The sequence below is a fragment of the Pelodiscus sinensis genome, chromosome 10 (genome assembly GCF_052426305.1).
Source record: "Pelodiscus sinensis isolate ZL-2025 chromosome 10, ASM5242630v1, whole genome shotgun sequence".
Classification (NCBI taxonomy): domain Eukaryota; kingdom Metazoa; phylum Chordata; order Testudines; family Trionychidae; genus Pelodiscus; species Pelodiscus sinensis.
Genome location: NC_143061.1, coordinates 42619369 through 42638485, shown reverse-complemented (window position 1 = coordinate 42638485; position 19117 = coordinate 42619369).

Genomic DNA, 19117 nt, shown 5'->3' with positions numbered 1-19117 from the left:
GCATGCATGTCCAGGCTCCCCGGCCGCGAGCACAGGAAAGGAGGACGACTCGAGTCCCCAGCCTCCCCGACCCGGGAAAATGGGGAGGGAGGAGATCACACTTCCCCAGCCTCCCCATCCCCAGAGCACGGAGCCATCAAGTTCCTTAATCACACAGCCATTAAGTTCCTAAGGTATCACTAATGGCTTCTACTAGAATACTTGGATTAATAAAACAGGTTCCCACTTCATATTTCTGACTTCACATACAAGAAAGATACATGCACAAAAGTAGAATATACACATTCAAAGGATCACAGGCTCTTGAATGATAGGTTACAAGGTCTATTTTGCATAAAGCATCTTTGAGTTCTGCATATTCATAAGTCAATTTTCCTAAAGCATGGGGGAGGCCAAGATATACCCCTCACTAACTAAAGTGTGTTCGTGCCCATGTTTACTATGAAACCTGGCTAATGGCACACCTTCCTGCTGAGTCTTACTTCTGGATATCAGGACTCCTGAGCAACTGCAGTAGGTGATGGTCTTTCTTGCTTATATTACTAGGACTTTTTGGGCACGTCTACACAGCAGCGTTATTTCAGAATAACTAGCGTTATTTTGAAATAACAAAATGAATGTCTACACAGCAAGCATGTTACTTCAAAATAATATTGAAATAACGGGCTTCTTACTTCTGTACTCTGACTCCGACTTCTGTAACCCTCATTCATAGACGTGTGCAGCACATTTCATTAGGGTGTGCACCCAAAGAATTTTTTTAAAATGTACTCTTTGACCCCATTAGCCACAGCCCTGACCCCTGTTAACCACGCCCCTGACCCCCATTAGCCACACCCCTTGACTCCCATTAGCCACACCTCTGGAGGTAACACTCTCCGGGCAAGATGGACACATGACCAGAAGTAAAAGATGTCATGTGACCCCCCTCTAAGGACTTTTCCCCCCATCCTCCTACCAATAAGGATTAGTTTGGCCCCCACAAATCCCCCCTCATGCAACTATCCTGCAAATGCATTAACCCAATGTGTGTGACATTAACTCCGGGGCGGAGAGGCTGGGGGAAGTGTTCCCTCTCAGAGTTTCCTCCCATGAGCAGAATGAATTTTGTGTTGTGCACAAGTACTGAGTTCATGTGGCTTGTTTGGATGTGCCACTTTGGCACCCAAGTTATTAATAAATATCTTATAAACTTCTACCTTTTCCCTCTGCTGCCATGTCTCCTCCCCTTGCTCCATCAGCTCCCCTGGTGCCTGCTGCCCCCCAACCCTCACCCTCCTTTGCTGTCCTGACTCCTGCACTTCTCACTGCCCTCAGCCTTCCTGAGACCTGCCCCCCTCCACCAGCTCTTCTCTCCCTGCTGTGCCCACTCCTTCAGTATCCCCACTCTGATCATGCGAGCTACCCTTCCTCATCCCCTCTCCTAACATCTCCCTCTACACACCTGCCCTGCCTCTCTCCTCTGGTGCTGGTCCCTCCCCTGCAGGTGTCTGCCCTTCTGCTTCACCCCCAAAATCGCCTGGCACCTGCACCTTCCCTTAGCTCTGCACCCTCCTGGTGCCTCCCCCTTCTCTCACACGCTCAGCCAGGGTGCCCCACGCTCCACGTGGGCAGGCGCAGAGGAGAAGCCGCCTGATCAGCTGGAGCACGGTTCAGCCTCTTTCAGCTGAAAGCCACAGCCAGCTGGCCAGGGTGTTTCAGCCCTCCCGACCTCCCAGCTCCCACCATTCTGCGCAGCTACTCACCTGTGTTGTTGCTCGGTGAGTAGCTACTCCTCAAATGAGGAAATCAAATTTAAATGTACTGCGCAGGTGCACAGTTCAAAGAGGGCTCAAGAGCGACTCTTAGAGCCCCTGAGATCGACTGGTAGATCGTGATCTACCGGTTGGTGACCACAGCTCTAGTCCATGGGTTCCCAAACCGGGAGGCGTGCCCTACTGGGGGTGTGTGAAGAAATTCCAGGGGGGGGGGGTGCAAGGCGACCCAGCCACACACACACACACGTCAGTCCCACCCCAAGTTTTGCTGCTATTTTGGGGGGGGGGGTGAGGGTTTTTCAAAAATCAAAAAGGGGGGGTGTGTTGCCGAAAAGTTTGGGAACCACTGCTCTAGTCTGGCCTCCTGCACGTTGCAGGCCATAAAACTTCAACCATCCAGAGTGGGTTAATAGCATGTTTTCCCATTCTGCAAAATTCAAGCTGCCCTTGGTCTACAGACTCTTTTATTTCTAAAGGATGTCTGGACCCATGGCATCCTGCACTGATTCTTCATAATCTTTCTCTCCATGGCTCCCATGTGGTTACAGAGTGTCCGCATTTGCTGACTGGGTACTGGTTTACATCTGCTTTCAGACATGCCAACTCTTGTGTGTTTTAGCACAAACAATGTGATTTCTAAGCAAACTTAAACCTCACTCATGATCTCAGGATACAACTCTCAAATGTCAGAATTTTTTCCCCAGCATGTGATTTAATTTTACTTGGAAATAATTGTCAATCAGCCCTTGAGATGCTGGAGCTTCCACTGTGAGACAGCCCCAGGGCGGTCAGGGTTCATGCTGCCCTAGAAAGATAAGCTTCTAGTCTGCATATTTGCAAAGAAAAGGATAAAAATGTGACCTGAGATAAATGTAAAGGATCAGAAAACTTAAGGGAAATAAAGAGAATTCACATATCAATAAAAACACCCACATGATTTTTAAGCTGATCAGATTATTTTTGAGGATCTGACTCATGATCTTCCTGTGGTGAGGATTGGCAACCCTGCTTGGCAGAAAGAGAAAAGACCACATAAGGTGAAAAAGAGGGGAAATAAGCCTCGAAATGTGAAGCATGGACTTAATGTAATCATGGCCGTGATTATCGCTGCATGAAACATTCTTTCCAATATATTACTTGCTATCTTTTGCCAGCACCCAAGGTTAGCAGTTTCCTTTTGTAGCAATATGTATGTTAAATAACCTATGTAAAAAGAGAAATATTTAACATTCTCAGACAACCCACTTCTCTAAGTGACACATTATGACTTTTCCTGGTCAGGCACACATGCACAAATTATATTTGTTTTCCCCAATTGATTACGGTTTGAGTTTCCTGAAGGTTTGATTCTGGACTATTTTAATTCATTTTTCTTTGCCTCTATACAGTTCCACTATTTCTGGGATACAATCTCTGTCACGGAAGTTGAAATGCTCCATCAGTGTTAAATTCTGATGTGTATGTGAATGTGTGAGGGGAGAAGGCTATGTCTACACTACAGGCTTCTTGTGCAAGAATGGCCATTCTTGTGCAAAAACTTGCATTGTGTCCACACTACAAGCCCATTCTTGCACAAGAAGCCTTGCACAAGAAGTTTACAGTAGATTGTCAGAAGAGAGGGCTTTTTGGGCAAGAGTTATTCCTCTCCCCATAAGGAATAAGCCTTTTTGTGCAAGAAACCGCTATGGCTAAAATGGCCATCAGAGCTTCCTTGCACAAGAGAGCGTCCACACTGCCATGGATGCTCTTGCGCAAACGCACATGGAAGTGTGGATGCGCTCATGTGCAAGAACTTTTGTGCAAGAACTCTTGTGCAAAAAGTTCTTGCACAAGAAGCCTGCAGAGTAGACATAGCCTTTCAGTTTCTGATGGACCTTTAAGAGTGCTGAGTTAACCTCAGATTCTGGGGAATGGTGAGTTTGATCCCTCAGTTTTTGCCAGGATCAGATGTGGAAGGGCTCCTATCTTTGAAAGACTCTTGGGGTCATCCCCTCATGTCTCTGACAGATTCTTAAGAATAACCATATTGGGTCAGACCAATGCTTCATCTAGTTCTAGTCCAATATCCTGTCTTCTGACAGTGGCCAATGTCAAGTGTTCCACAGAGAATGAACAGAACAGGGAATCATCAAGTGATCCAACTCTTATCTCCCATTCCCAGATTCTGGGAAGGAGCTGTTCTTTATTTTCAGATTGCAGTTTCCACTAAGTTAATGAACTCTCTCCCTTTCCTGTTCACAATGCCAGGGGAGAAATCTAGGCCCCTCTTCAGATGAGCCATGCTGCACCTTGCCTCTTGCTCCACCTTTCCCTAGGACCAGCGCCAATCAACGAACAGATGAGATCTCATAAAATGGTCTATTTTGAAACCAGTTTATTCAGGACTGAATAATGTATGCATCGAATTAAGATTTATGGAGACTCGTGATTTAAGTCTAAAACGATATTTTTAAAATAATGAGAAGAGTAAAGAGAATTTGGAAGAAGAATGGATGAAAGGAAACTATTCATGGAATTATGAGCTATAACTTAATTTTCTCCCTTATTCAAATTATTTTTATTTCCAAAAATCTAGCCTTGGAATGTCACCGGATCATTTTTTAATGTGTGTGCTAACTGCTCAGGATAGTCAACCCATACAAAAACCAGTCTCTGAGAATGGACAGACTGTCCATACTGGGAGGTATCCAATCCCAAAATGTACGTGATTTCCCCTTTTCCCTGCAGAACTGGGGGCTCTGTAACTCAGTTTCATACAAGTACCACAAAGGTGAGAGGGAAGACTCTGTGAGAGAGGGGAACAATTAAGTTGGAGGAAGAGATGCACATCAAGTGGAGTTTGGAAAATAAAGCTTATCCATCATTTGCTCTGGGACAGAGGGAGCAGAATTACTGGGGACACAAATGCTGGGACTTCTGAAACTCACCAGAGGGTCTGGGGAGACCACTGCAGAGTTTGGGAGATTAGTTTTCGCAGCCTGTTCAGCAGGGAATCAAAACTCACTCCCTGCAACAGAGCAATTGGAGGGACATTTCATGGGACATCATCCCAGTTTTCCTTTCTCTAAATTCCTTCCTGTGTTTTACTGCAAACCAAGGCTATCCTCATTATTGCGGCCACTCAGAGTATTTAGCAATAGTGTTTTCATATGTGTTATTGCTATTATATTCACTTCTCGTCTGATGTCATGCAGCAACAGTGAGTTATTACAAAATCCTGGAATAGGATCACTCTTCCCACTTATTCCATCATTATTTGGAGTATTTGAGCAGGCATAATGAAAGGATGTTCCCTACATCACAGCTGGCTGTTGACTTCTCCAGTAACCATTTGAATAACCTGGTCAGAGACCAATGTACTATACTTTACATGTATAAAATGTAATTATATATCATTTAGAGCCACGAAAGAATGAGGCGTACAGCTAGTTCGGATTAGAAGCCTAATCCGAACTAGCTAGTCTGTGCCGCGTGTAGCCGCGCGGCACGGGGTCCGAACTAGCCGGCATTTAAAAATGGCGCCGGCCGGCTTCATGCAAATGAAGCCCGGGAAATTCAAATCCCAGGCTTCATTTGCAACTGCGGATGACTACATTACCCCCGCTAGTTCGAACTAGCGGGGTAGTGTAGACATACCCTTGCTTATTGGTGAAATTAACATTAAGAGCTCATTCCCCACCTGAACTGAGTGTTACATCATTAGTTAATAAATGTGTTGGCTCTATTAATGGTAGAACTGAAGAGCACAGAATGAACTCTTCTGTGCAATGTATACATTTAACTACTGAATTGTTTATGTTCTGCAGGTAGGTGTAGTAGGGCATTGTTACTGTTAGAAGAAGGGTTATCCTCTGGTTATAGAATGCTATTCAGGTGACTTGAGTTCAGTTTCTCCCACAAACTTCTTTTGTGTCTTCAGGCAGATCACTTAGGATGCGTCAACACAGCACCCTAAAATCAAAATAAGATATGCAATTTGTACTACATGTGTCTTATTTCGATGCTATTTAAAAATAGCTTATTTTGAAATTTGGCACATCTACACAGTGCCAAATTTTGAAATAAGACCCTATTTTGAGACATCCCTTAACCCTCATACAACCAGAGTTACAGGGATGGTGAAATAGCATGCCCGTTATTTTGAAAAATATTTTTAAAAATAGCGAGCGTCTTGTTAAGACATGGGTTAGCAATTTTGGGATACCAGAGGTATCCCGAAATAGCTGCACAGTGTAGACGTACCCTTCATCCCAGAGCCTCAGGAGACGTTAGGAGCTTAAGTATCATTGAGGAGCTGAGCCTTAATTTCTCTAGCTTAGGTCCTTAAAAATAGAGAGGTGCTTATCTCCCATTGATAAGAGCTTTGGGGATCTGAACTTCTGTACCACAATTCCATACCTACATCTCATCATCATCATCATCATCATCAACAACAACCATGGGCTCAGCGCCCATTGGTGTCCGATGCCTCCCTCACTATTTCCTTCCATCTTTCCCTGTCCAGTGCAGAGTGGCTTAGTTTCTGTAGACTAGCTCCGCACCAATCTAATATATCATCTACCCATTCTCTGTGAGGTCTGCCTCTCCTATTCGGACATCCATGATACCGAATACCAGGGTCTTAACTTTTCGCTCATCATTCATTCTGCAGATATGTCCGAATAGCTGTAACTTCCGTTGTATAACCTTCTGCAGTAGGTTCTCTTTTGGCTGTGTCTTCCTATATAATTTCTCATTGGTAACCTTCTGCATCCAGGAAATAATACTTCCTTTCTCTCATTTTTTGTTTATCTTGTGTATTTAAATTGTAAAACTTAGGGCTATGGACTGACTCTTCCTATGTATGCTTTCAGGGACAATGTTGATATTGCTGTTAACTCTAAGAGCAAATCTGTATTACTGCTTAAGTTGATGTAACTTATGTCTCTGAAGGGTGTGAAAAAGCTACCTCCCAGAATGATGCAAGTTATTTAACGCAGTGTTCTGTTGGCATAGTGCACCTTCCCCAGATGCACTCCAGTAATGTAGGCTAGCCTTAAGTATGTTATACTGTGCTACTTTGAGTCTGAGGCTATCTCTAGACTGCAGGCTTCTTTCGGAAGAAACTTTTTTTGGAAGAGATCTTCTGAAAATACTTCTTCCAAAAGAGAGCGTTCACACACAAAAGCGCATCAAAAAAGTGAAGTGCTTTTTCGCAAGAGAGCATCCAGACTGATTGGACACTCTCTCGCATAAAAGGCCACCCAGAACCACTTCAGGTAGGGCTTTAGGCCACCAATTGCTTCCAAGTGCTGGTGCCGAAGCCATGCAGAGACATGCGCTTAAAGGCACTCCTCCCCTCCCACGCAGCCATTTCTCTGCTTCTGCTGCATGCTTGCCTACCTCTTTGAGAGACAGCAAAGCTCTTGCAGTGTCCAGCTTTTTTGGATGCCACAGCTTTTCTCTTGGTGCCATGGAGCTGGAGCTGCCCTGGGACTGTGTGCCAGCTGCCTTCCTGGTCTTGACTGAGCTCAACTTTGAGCTCATTCTGGGGACCCTCTCCTGGGTGTGGGAGCTACACTCTGGCAACCACAACCCACTGTGGAGAAGTGTTTATGGAGGCTTGACACCAGTTAGGACTGGTGGGACCGACTGGTCACGGAGTGGTAGGATGACCAGCAGTGGCTCCAAAACTTCCGCATGTGGAAGGCCACCTTTTTTGAGCTGTGTGCCTGGCTCACCACTGCCCTCTGGAAATGCGACACCCACCTGCGACCCACCATCACCCTGGAGAAGCGGGTCGCAATCATCATCTGGAAGCTTACCACCCCAGACAGCTACTGGTCGGTGGGCAACCAGTTTGGCCTAGGACACATGGAGGTAAGGCACTCTGGGGCTGCAGGTCCTGTGGGGGGCAGAGTCCTCAGGAAGAGGGCTTGGGAGCTGTGGAGAGTGGAAAGGGGTGGGGGGAAGCCCTGTCCCTGGGGGGTTGTGCCTTCCTGCCCTCACACAGCCCTGCTGCTGCAGGGGAGGGAGGGCACCTCATAGGGGGTGGCTCCTGGGGTGTTGAGGGGAAGGGAGGAGAGGGGGACAGGCACCTCCCCAGGGTTCAGACACTCGTTTTCTCATTCTCTGTATAGTGTGTTTGTTTGTCTCCTGAAGGTGGTGAAGGCCATCAATTCGATCCTGCTGCAGAGGGTCATCCACCTGGGAGACCTACACCCAATGGTGGCCGGATTTGCCACCTTGAGGTTCCTGAACTGCGCTGGAGCCATAGATGCAGGGGCGGATATAGCGCTGGGCGAACAGGGCGGCCGCCCTGGGCCCCGCACTTCAAAAAGCCCCATGCATGCCCCTGGCAAAAGGGGGCCCCCACGGTATTATGCTGCCCGGGGCCCCGCAAAAGGGTCATCTGCCCCTGCATAGATGGGACCCACATACCAATCCGAGCACCAGAACATCGAGTGGCCCAGAATATTAATAGGAAGGACTATTTTTCTATGGTGCTGCAGGCCCTGGTGGACCACCGTGGACAGTTCATGGATATTTTTTATCGGGTGATTGGGCAGGGCACATGATGCCCGTGTGTTTCGGAACTCTAGCCTGTATGGAAAGCTGGAGGCGGGCACATTCTTCCCCCACTGTGACTTTGCTGTTGGGAACATGCAGATGCCACTGTGCATCATGGGGAATACCCCCTGATGCTATGGCTAATGAAGCCATATACTGGAAACCCAGACCCCAGAAGGGACCAATTTAATGTCCGCCTGAACCGGGCCTGGATCCAGGCAGAGTGCACCTTCGGCCGCCTCAAGGCATGGTTCAGAAGCCTGCTGACCCACCTTGACATGAGGGAGCACAATATCCCTGAGGTGGTTGCGGCATGTTATGTCCTCCACAGTGTTGTGGAGAGGAAGGGGGAGACCTTCCCTCTGGATGGCGGGCAGATGCAGGCTGCGAGGGGCAAGCCTTGCAGCAGCCAAGGACAGCTGCCATTCGACAGGCCCATCAGGCTGGGGTGTGCATCCGTGAGGCCCTGAGGGAGAAGTTCTCTCAAGCACCCCAGTAACACTCCCCAAGGCCTCCCCAACAGGGGCCTCTGGCTTGCGGCCCTATCCCTTCCCCACCACAACCCCTGCCTTCGCCCCTTCCCTGATGTCTCAGGGTGCGGGGACCTCATTGGAGCTGGGGTTGGGTGGGTCCAGGGACCACAGAAGGGTGCACAGGAGAGGGGCTGGAGTGAGGTCAGGGATGGTGGGGGGCAGGGAGAGGGGGCATGGGCATCACCTGCAGAGGGAGCAGAGGCATCACATGGGAGGAAGGTGGAGGGGGAATGGGCATAGTAGATTGGGCAGGAGGGTGGAAGCCAGGAGCAGGGACAGCCACCAGCTGTGCCATCATGCGTGACATAATGGCACACGTGCTATCACACTGCTGCATGAGCTGGTCCCATGTGCGGTTCTGCCACTCTGAGTCCTTGCAGACCTTCTGCACCAGAGTCTGTTCATGTTGCACAGGATGCTGACATGCTGGCACATGAGGTCTTGCTGGACCCTGGGGGTATGTCTACACCAGTGTTTCCCAAATGGTGCTCCGCGGAACCCTGGGGTTCCGCGAAGCGAACGTAAGGGTTCTGCGAGAACCCGAACGCTCCCCTCTCCCCGCCCATAAAGAGACAGAGGAGCCCGGTGTGCAAAGACGCTGGCTCCTTCCCCGCTTCCCTTTCAGACATCTCCCGCATCCCCCGCTGCCGCTCTGCTTTTACCACCAGACCTAGCAGCAGCAACAGTTGCTTGTCCCGTTTCTGCCCGATCAACCCAAGATCCTTCTCCCGCATCCCCCACTGCCGCTCTGCTTTTACCACCGGAACTCCTACTTACTGTGAGGATCGGAACAAATCCCCATACACGTGGCTCCTGTGTGTGACTTTAAGTTTAAGAATTCAATCTAATATCAAAATTCCCCATGGATCATTGGTTAAAAGAAGGAACTTTAAAGAGAAAAGTGAGTACTTCAAACTCCAATATTTTTACTGAAACCAGCAAGGAAAATACTGAGGCAGCTCAAGTTAATTATGAAAAATTTCAGCTGACTAATAAGAAATGCAGGTATTGTGAGGACTATTTGGCATTTGGATTCACAAGCAATGGAAATGAAGATGCTCCAGGTGCCCAGTGTGTAGTGTGCAACAAAATATTATCTAATAGTTGTTTAGTACCTGCTAAATTGCGAAGACATTTTGAAACAAATCATCCAGAATACAAAGATAAAGACATTAGTTTTTTTAAGCAAAACTTGAATTGCTTGAAAAAAGTAAACTCTTCATATCAAAAATTGCCAAATCTGATAATGAAAATGCAACAGAGGCATCTTACAAAGTAAGCTATCGTATATCGCTCGCCGAAGAAGCACATACTATTGGGGAATCACTCATAAAACCATGTGCAAAAGATATTGTGATGTGTATGTTGGATCAGGAGTCTAGTAAAAAAGTTGAGGCTGTGCCACTATCAAACAATACTGTCACACGTCGTATTCATGATCTTGCTGCTGACATCGAGAAGGAGCTTATTTTTCGGCTGCATTTATGTGATGCATATGCATTACAATTAGACGAGTCCACTGACGTTGCAGGTCTAGCAGTTCTGCTTGTATTTGTCCGTTATGATTTTAATAGTTCTATTGAAGAAGACTTACTTTTATGTGAATTTTTGCAAACCAATACAACTGGTGAGAATATATTCAATTGTATCAATAACTTTATGAAAACACGTCAAATAAGCTGGGAAAAATGTGTTGATGTGTGCAGTGATGGTGCCAAAGCAATGGTAGGAACAGTGGCTGGCGCTGTAACACGAATAAAAAATGTAGCACCAAACTGCACCAGCAGTCACTGCATTCTCCACAGACACGCTCTGGTAGTTAAGAATATTTCTCCCTCTCTTAAAAATGTGTTGGACGAAGCAGTACAGATTATTAATTATATAAAAACTCGACCATTACAATCAAGACTGTTCAAAATTATGTGTGAAGATATGGGTAGTCAGCACACAGCCCTGCTTCTACATACAGAAGTCAGGTGGCTATCACGAGGAAAATTGCTGGTTAGATTATTTGAATTGCGTTATGAGCTCTCCGCAAATCTGATGGATCACAAATTCCAACTGTCTGATCATTTAACAGACTTTTTGTGGTTATCTAGAGTTGCGTATCTTGCAGACATCTTTACAAAACTAAATGAAGTAAATCTGTCGCTGCAAGGAAAGAATGTAAATATTTTTAATGCGAAAGACAAAATTTTGTCATTGTCACGGAAGCTACAGTTTTGTATCGCATCTGTAGGACGAAATGATTTGGATTGTTTACCAACTCTGAATGATTTCCTTGAAGAAAATGGATACAAACTTGATGAAGATATTCGCAGCGACATTGCAGATCATCTCCGCGATTTATACACGAACATCATTAAGTATTTTCCAAACATCAATGACAACAATAACTGGATTTGAAATCCATTAAGTTTAACAGAAAAGCCAGTCAGTTTTTCTACACAAGATTATGAAAACCTACTTGAAATCGCTTCAGCTGGCCAATTAATACAAAAATTTAAAGAAGTTTCTCTGATTACATTTTGGAGTGACTTATGTCAAAGTCAAGAATATTCATCTTTATCAAGACGCGCAATTCGTCAGCTGTTACCCTTTGCCAGTACATACTTGTGCGAAACTGGGTTCTCGAACTATGCAGCAATGAAAACGAAATACAGAAATCGACTGAATGCTGCACCAGATATGCGAATCCAACTTTCTAGTATTAAACCAAATATAAAAAGAATTTGCCAAGAAAAGAAGAAAAACCACTCTTCGCATTGAAAACTATGAATATAATTAATATTATTTGATAGTTTTTTATTTTTTGTACATATTTAATATGATTTTTGTTGAATATAAATGAATGGTGTTATATTCAATATGTTGAATTTAAATGAATGGTGATCTCATGACCGTATTTAGCATCTTATTACTACCAATTGTAGTGTACTGGCAGTCTGTGTGTGTTTGGGTGGTTTTTTTTTTGCTCGACAAACTTAATCCCTGACTAGGGGGTTCCTTGAAATTTTTCTGAGTTTGAAAGGGTTCCGTGGTCAAAAAAAATTGGGAAACACTGGTCTACACTACCACCCTAGTTCGAACTAGGGTGGTAATGTAGGCAACCGGAGTTGCAAATGAAGCCCGGGATTTGAATTTCCCGGGCTTCATTTGCATCTCACCGGGCGCCGCCATTTTTAAATGTCCGCTAGTGTGGACTTCGTGCCGCGCGGCTACATGCGGCATGGACTAAGTAGTTCGGACTAGGCTTCCTATTCCAAACTACCATTACTCCTTGTGAAACTAACAGTCCTCAGGGCAGAGGAGGGGGATGTCCCAGGAGCAAAGCTATGTGAGGCCTGCACAGCGGGCCCTGCCTCACAGGGGCCCCGAGGTGCCCAAGGGACTGTGCTGCCTGCTTCCCAACCCCCTGCCCTCGGCACACGGATAAACAGGCCAGGGAAGTGTCGGGCCACAGTGGGATCCCCTCATGGGTGGCAGAGGAGCTGGGTGCAGCCTGGCCCTCCCTAGTGTCCGCACACATACCTGCATCTTGCAGCACTGCCCACAGGGTGGGTGGTGCCTCGCACATGCAGGCATGCTCGCGTGCTGTGTGCGGCACTCCTCGGGGTGTCTGAGGTCGTGCCTGTGCTCTTGTGGCTAGTCTGGTTCCAGCCATGGCAGGTGCTAGGAGGGCCCTCCTCAATCCCTCCCCCTATGGCAGGATGTGTGGGCCTCTCCTGAGCTTGCAGCAGGATCCCACCCATGCTCAGGGGCTGCCTGCTGCATCCGCGTGCCACACACTAATGCTGCACGTGGTTCTACATGCACGGACCACAGCACGACGTCCAGCCCGAGCAGCCCGAGCTATGCTCGCACCCTGTCCCCTGTGCGCCAGTCTCCCCTGCCCTGTGTGTGGGACAAACTAAGACCACTCACCTGAAAATCCCTCCTGGCATCTGATGAGTCCTGGGAGACGTCGTCTCCAGCACCAGCTCCAGGGACAGCGTCACAGTCTCCATCTCCTACTCCTCCTCTGGCTGGCCCTGGTCCTCCTGCTTCCCCTCCGCCATGACCTCCAGCCGGGCAACAACAGGAGTCTGGAGGCCAGAGTCTATCATGACCTGTGGGAAAGGCATTTCTCCACCCCCCAAGATCTGGTGCAGCTCGTTGAAGTAGGGCAGGTGTGGCGTCCTGCCCCTGAGCATGAGTTGCGCTCTCTGGCCCGGACGTATCCCTGACAGAACTCTTTCACCTTACTCTGGACCTGTTCCAAGGTCCTGGGTGGGTGTCCACACTCCACCAGGGACTCGGCCATAGGCTCATAGATCTCCGCTTTGGAAGGTGTCCTCCTCACCCGACAGCTCTCCACTCCGGACCAGGAGGGTGCCTGCCTCATGGTCCCCCTGGGTGGGTCCTGGGACTCCTGGGAAGGCTGGGGGTGTATGCGGGGGGCGCTTGAGGCTGGGCCATGAGTGGCAAAGCCTGTGGCAGGGAGAGCCTCTCCCCAGAGGTTCACCCCCCCAGTTTTGTTAATAAACCCAGTTTGTATTTTTGAACATACATGTCTTTTATTTGACATCAGGAAGGGGGGGGGGGTAGGGAGGGGTAAGTGGACGGATGTGAGGGAGGAATGGGGCATGAGCCCCCAGTGGGGAGGACCAGGGAGGCTCTGAGGGCTCCTTGGGGTGGACGCTCTCCCTCAGGGCGTCCTGGATCCTGACAGCCCCCCCGATGTACCCCCCCGGATGACAGCCTGCAGCAAGTGCAGCCGGGCTGATGGCAATGACCCCACGAGACTCACCGGCATGCACAGGGGCAGCTCTGGCTCCATGTGGCCAAGTGCTGTGGTGTCTCTCTTCAAGCTAGACAAGCAAGCGGGGAACCCTGAGAACTGTCTGTCCGGGGCGGGGGTAGCACGGAGCTCAGTCAGCCTCAGGCAGCAGCCCCACACACTCAAGTCCTAACCTGATGCCCTGCCAGCACTGGCTCTGGCCAGCCTTAACTTCGGTTCAGGGTTCACTCAGTGTGGACGCACTATTTCGAAATAGCAAAATGCTATTTTAAAATAGTTTTTGTGTATAGATGCGTTATTTTGAATTAGCTTAATTCGAATTAACTATTTCGAATTAAGTTAACTCGAAATAGTGCTGTAATGTAGACATACCCCGTGATACTGAACCAGGTAGGGTTGCCAGATGGTTTCAACAAAAATACCGGACACACTTGAAATTACATCACAATCTACATTACATTTTATTTAGAAAATACCGGACATTTATATTTCCTCATTTATATTTTCTCAATTTGTTTCCCGAACAGAAAGCTCAAATACTGGACTGTCCAGTTCAAAACTGGACACCTGGCAACCCTACTTATGACCAATCAGAAAATTGAAACACGCAGCTTGATGGACCTATCTAATCACCAATGTTAGGTTTTTACAGGGAGAAAATTTCATTCCAATTTTTCCTGACCCACCACTACAAATAAAAGGTCTTTATTGTAAATGGTGAGGAGTCCATTAATACTAGTGTCAGTACAAATTAGCAGTAGACTGGCAAATATTAAAAAAAGGGAACCCTCATCTTCTACCTATTCTTGAGTACAGGTTACAGCTGGTAGCACTTTGCTGCTCTCATGGTGCACTAAATGGGTAGATTACTATTAACTTCCAGTGTAAGTCTTGTGGCTCCCTGGGAGAGGAACTCCTGCATGAGGGGTGGGGCTGGAGTTCCTTTCTCTCTAGCATGTCTGAGAAGAGAGAAAGCAGCTTGCTGACTCTGTTACAGGCTGAGATGGTAGAAGTAAGTGTGTAAGAGTGTGTGTGTGTGTGAGAGAGAGAGAGAGAGAGACTGACCATTTTCCTTCAAGATAAATTTACAGACATGCAATGAAAAAACAAGTTCAGCACAATTTGTAGATCTGAATTTCAGAAAGACTTACTCAACTCAAACCCTATTGCAAGGTGAGTCATCACTCCTTAAATCTCATTGATAGCAGTCTCTGGTAGAAGAGAACCTTAGAATTCCCTGCTAAGAATGAACTCTTTATCCTTTCAAAACATGAACCTTCAGTCAAATCTGGGTATTATCTTAATTTTACCCTGTCATGTGAGCAGAAGCACCAATCTATTACTGGATAACAAATCAGAGTCTATATGTGATTGTATAACTTGCATGTGCTTCTAATATCTCCAAATAAAATACAAATGTTCTTAAATTACAGCCAGCATTCAACAATGTACTGCAGTGTGCACGCTATATTAATTTAGTTGATTCAATTATTCACTGAGTTACGTTATACAAATGATAATAGAAGAGTTTGATTCATTGTTTGCTATAATATTTTAGAATACATGTCAGAAATTATTAAATGTACTTAGATACAGCCTTTCTTGAAGTGTAGAGCAAAGGAGAATGGTTGTCCATTGAAACTTCTGCTGTCTATACTTATTTTATATTAGGTTTTCTATTTCAGAAAAATAGTAATTAATATAATTAGTTTCTGATTAGAGAGTTCCATCCATCCATCCTTACAAAGGAAAGAAGGCATTGTAAAATAAAAATGTGACATACAGGAGTACAGGTAGGAGACTGGGCCAAGATTTTTGGAAGTGGTTTGTGATTTTGAGTGTCACAAATAGATGTTGCCTAACTAGAGATTTATAAGTAAAGCCTAATTGTCAGAAAGTTATGTGTAGCCATCATATGAAAAAAATAATTTCCAAAAATGTGTGTGTAGTCAGGCACCCAAAGTACGGAGGCACTCAGAATTGCCAACTATAGCCCATGTTCCTGGCCCAAGCTAATTGACAGGGCTTCAAAAATTACCTCTTGTCACATGAAAGGGATGAGTATCTGCTGACTTCAGAGGCTACCATTAAACACAGAAAGAATAAAAAAGAATATTATCAAATACACTTGGGCTGACATATTGGAGCTGTAACTCTTCCGCCAGGTGGAGCCAGGGCCAGGTTCAAGATCTAGGGGTTCTTTTCCATTGATATAACACAGAACCAGCTCGATTCCCCACCACAGTAATTTGGGAAATTCTCACCACCTCTTGAGAAGCAGTTCCTCCACACTTGCAAGCATAGCACTTGAGTGTAGAAAATAAACTTTTTAATCAAAGTAGGGCAGTCAATTGATGATAATTTGGGAAAACACCACAAACAGGGTTCATAAACATACACCAGGGCTACGTCTACACTGGTAGCTTCTTGCACAAGAACTGTTTTGCAGAAGAGTTCTTGCGCAAAAAGTCTTCCACAAGAATGTGTCTACACTGGCATGTGCTTTTGCGCAAGAGCGTCTATGGCAGTGTGAACGCTCTCTTGCGCAAGAAAGCTCTGATGGCCATTTTAGCTATAGGGGCTTCTTGCGCAAGAAATTCATGTTGCCTGTCTACACTGGCCTCTTGTGCAAGAGGTCTTATTACTCGTGGGGAGAGGAATAATTCTTCCAGAAGAAGCCCTGTTTTCTGACACTCGACTGTAAATATACTTGCGCAAGAACGCACGTGCAGTGTAGAAACCCGGCAAGTTTTTGCACAAGAACAGCTGTTCTTGTGCAAGAAGCCGCCAGCAAGAAGAACACAGCCCATGAGAAAAAGGCCCACCCCCAAGTAGGCTGGGTAGTGTCCTTTTCCCCTCAGGTTCTTAGGTCCAGCAATCCAAAAGTCCCTTTCACATGCCTGGTCCTTCTCTGCAGCCCACTCACAATTGCTCTCCTTGGTCAGTGCAGACCCAGAGTTCAGAGGTGCATTTGTAGAATGCACCTCCCCCACCAGGAGGCATAAAGAGGCAACTTACACACTTCACTTCCCAGGTACTTGCTCACTGTGCCTCTCTGCCAGCCACTCTGCTGGCTGCTCTCCAGATGCTTGCTCACCAGTCTCACTAGGCCTCTCCACCTGCCACCCTGCTAGAGGCTCATCATGATTCTCTGCCTCACCAGCTACTCATTCACCCGCTGCCTGTCAGTTGCTTTCTGCTGGCTCATGCCTCTCTGCTGTGACCACTACATGACAGTCTCTTAAATTTAAAAGATTTCAGCTCTTTACAAGCTCGGCAGAAACATTTCCCCATCCCAAGTCATTTCAGCTCTCACTGAGCATTTAACATAACAAAGAGGATCCTAAAGAAGCTTATTAGCTCTGTTTTTTTAACAGTGGGGAAAAACAGCTTGGTGATCGTGTGCAGTCCCGTGGTTGCTACACCTGTCTCCACCCCTCTTGTTTTCACAGTGCTCTGACATTCAAGGTCTAGACTTAATGAGATTCTTTCAGCTGAGGGTGGCTCCCCCCTTCTCTGAGACAAGTTAAACACAGTCCTGCTTCTCTGTATTCCCACGATAATCACAATATTGGTAACCATAGTTCACTACCCCTGCATTCAGTGCTAATGTAACCCACGCACCTAGGGTATGTCTAGACTACATCGCTCTTTCGAAAGAGGGATGTAAATTAGGCAGATCAAAGGCGCAAATGAAGCAGGGATTTAAATAGTCCATGCTTCATTTGCATAATGGTGTCCAAGTGCTTTTTTGAAAAAGGGTTTTTCAAAAGTGAAAGTGCTATCTAGACAAAGCACTTTTGAAAAAACACGCCCGTTTTTCAAAAAATCCCATACTCCTGAAAAAAAAAGATCCCGTATTCCCACTTCATTTGTACTTTTGATCTGCCTAATTTACATCCCTCTTTCGAAAGAGGGATGTAGTCTAGACATACCCCTAGTGTAGTGGCCTTTAGACCACCTACAGTGAGAGATAAGATCAAAGGAATGCTATAGCTCAAGCTGTAGAGGTGCTTATTCTAAGCTCTTGAGGTCCCAGATTCAAATTTATTCAGTGGTGGTTACACCAAGGCTACGTCTACACTGGCATGATTTTCCGGAAATGCTTTTAACGGAAAAGTTTTCCGTTAAAAGCATTTTCTGAAAAGCGCGTCTAGATTGGCAGGACACTTTTCCAAAAAAGCACTTTTTGCGGAAAAGCGTCCATGGCCAATCTAGATGCGCTTTTCTGCAAAAAAGCCCCGATCGCCATTTTTGCGATCGGGGCTTTTTGCGGAAAAGAAATCTCTGCTGTCTACACTGGCCCTTTTGCGCAAAAGTCTTTCGGAAAAAGACTTTTGCCCGAATGGGAGCAGCATAGGATTTCCACAAAAGCACTGACAATCTTACATGAGATCATCAGTGCTTTTGCGGAAATTCAAGTGGCCAGTGTAGACAGCTGGCAAGTTTTTCCGCAAAAGTAGATGATTTTGCAGAAAAACTTGCCAGTCTAGACACAGCCCAAGGGTGTGTTTACACAGCACAGTTATTCTGAAGTAACTAACATTATTTCAAAATAATAATGCGTGTCTATATAGCAATTCCGTTATTTTGAAATAAATTCAAAATAACGGGTGGCTTATTCCGACTTCTGTAAACCTTGTTCCACGAGGAATAATGCCTATTCCGAAATAGCTATTTTGAAATAGCTGTAGTGTAGATGCTCCACTGCTGCTCCTCCCCAGGGCCATTCAAACTAATTCCTCCCCAGTGCCTCCTGGGGCTCTAAATTGAGGTAGCACATCCACAATAGGGAAGCTTGCCTCAGACTAATTTTGAGGCTTGTAGACGCGCTATTTCAAAATAAGCTATTTTGGAGTATTTATTCCACAATAGCTTATTTTGATATAAGCGTACAGTGTAGATGTGCCCTAAGGTGATCTGTATTGAACAGCAGATCATTTTGAGACTGCTGCATTTGCTAAATATGTAAGCAAAGCAGCAACAAACTGTATTTACATAAACGCTCCCAAGTCTCTCCTCCACTCAGCTAGCTGTCAGGGAAGCATTTATTCAGGCCCTCCCTACACCATATGCCATAATGCTAACCCATGCTTCACATTTTTTTCAGCAGCGCTGGTTGGACATTTTCCATTGGATCCGTTTCCCAATCAGAAAATGTTTGACTTATCAAAAATGAAACTTTTTGTGGAAATGTGTTGCTTTTGAGGAATCTTCTATCAGAACATAGACAAGGGGATGGCAGAACCTTGTCTGTAATTTGCCAGCTCATCAGCCTGACTTCTCAGCAGGCCACCTGAAGTAGTGCTCTGATCTGAACTGACAAGAATCATGTCAATTTCAGCCAGGAGCTACCATGGAGTCTAAGGCACATGATTTGCAAATACAATGTGTTTGTGCACCAGACACGATATTTTACTGAATTTCGGTTTTATGGAAAATTTCAAAGTGCCAAAGTTTATCACAAAATGGAAATTCCATGTTTTGACCTGCATAGG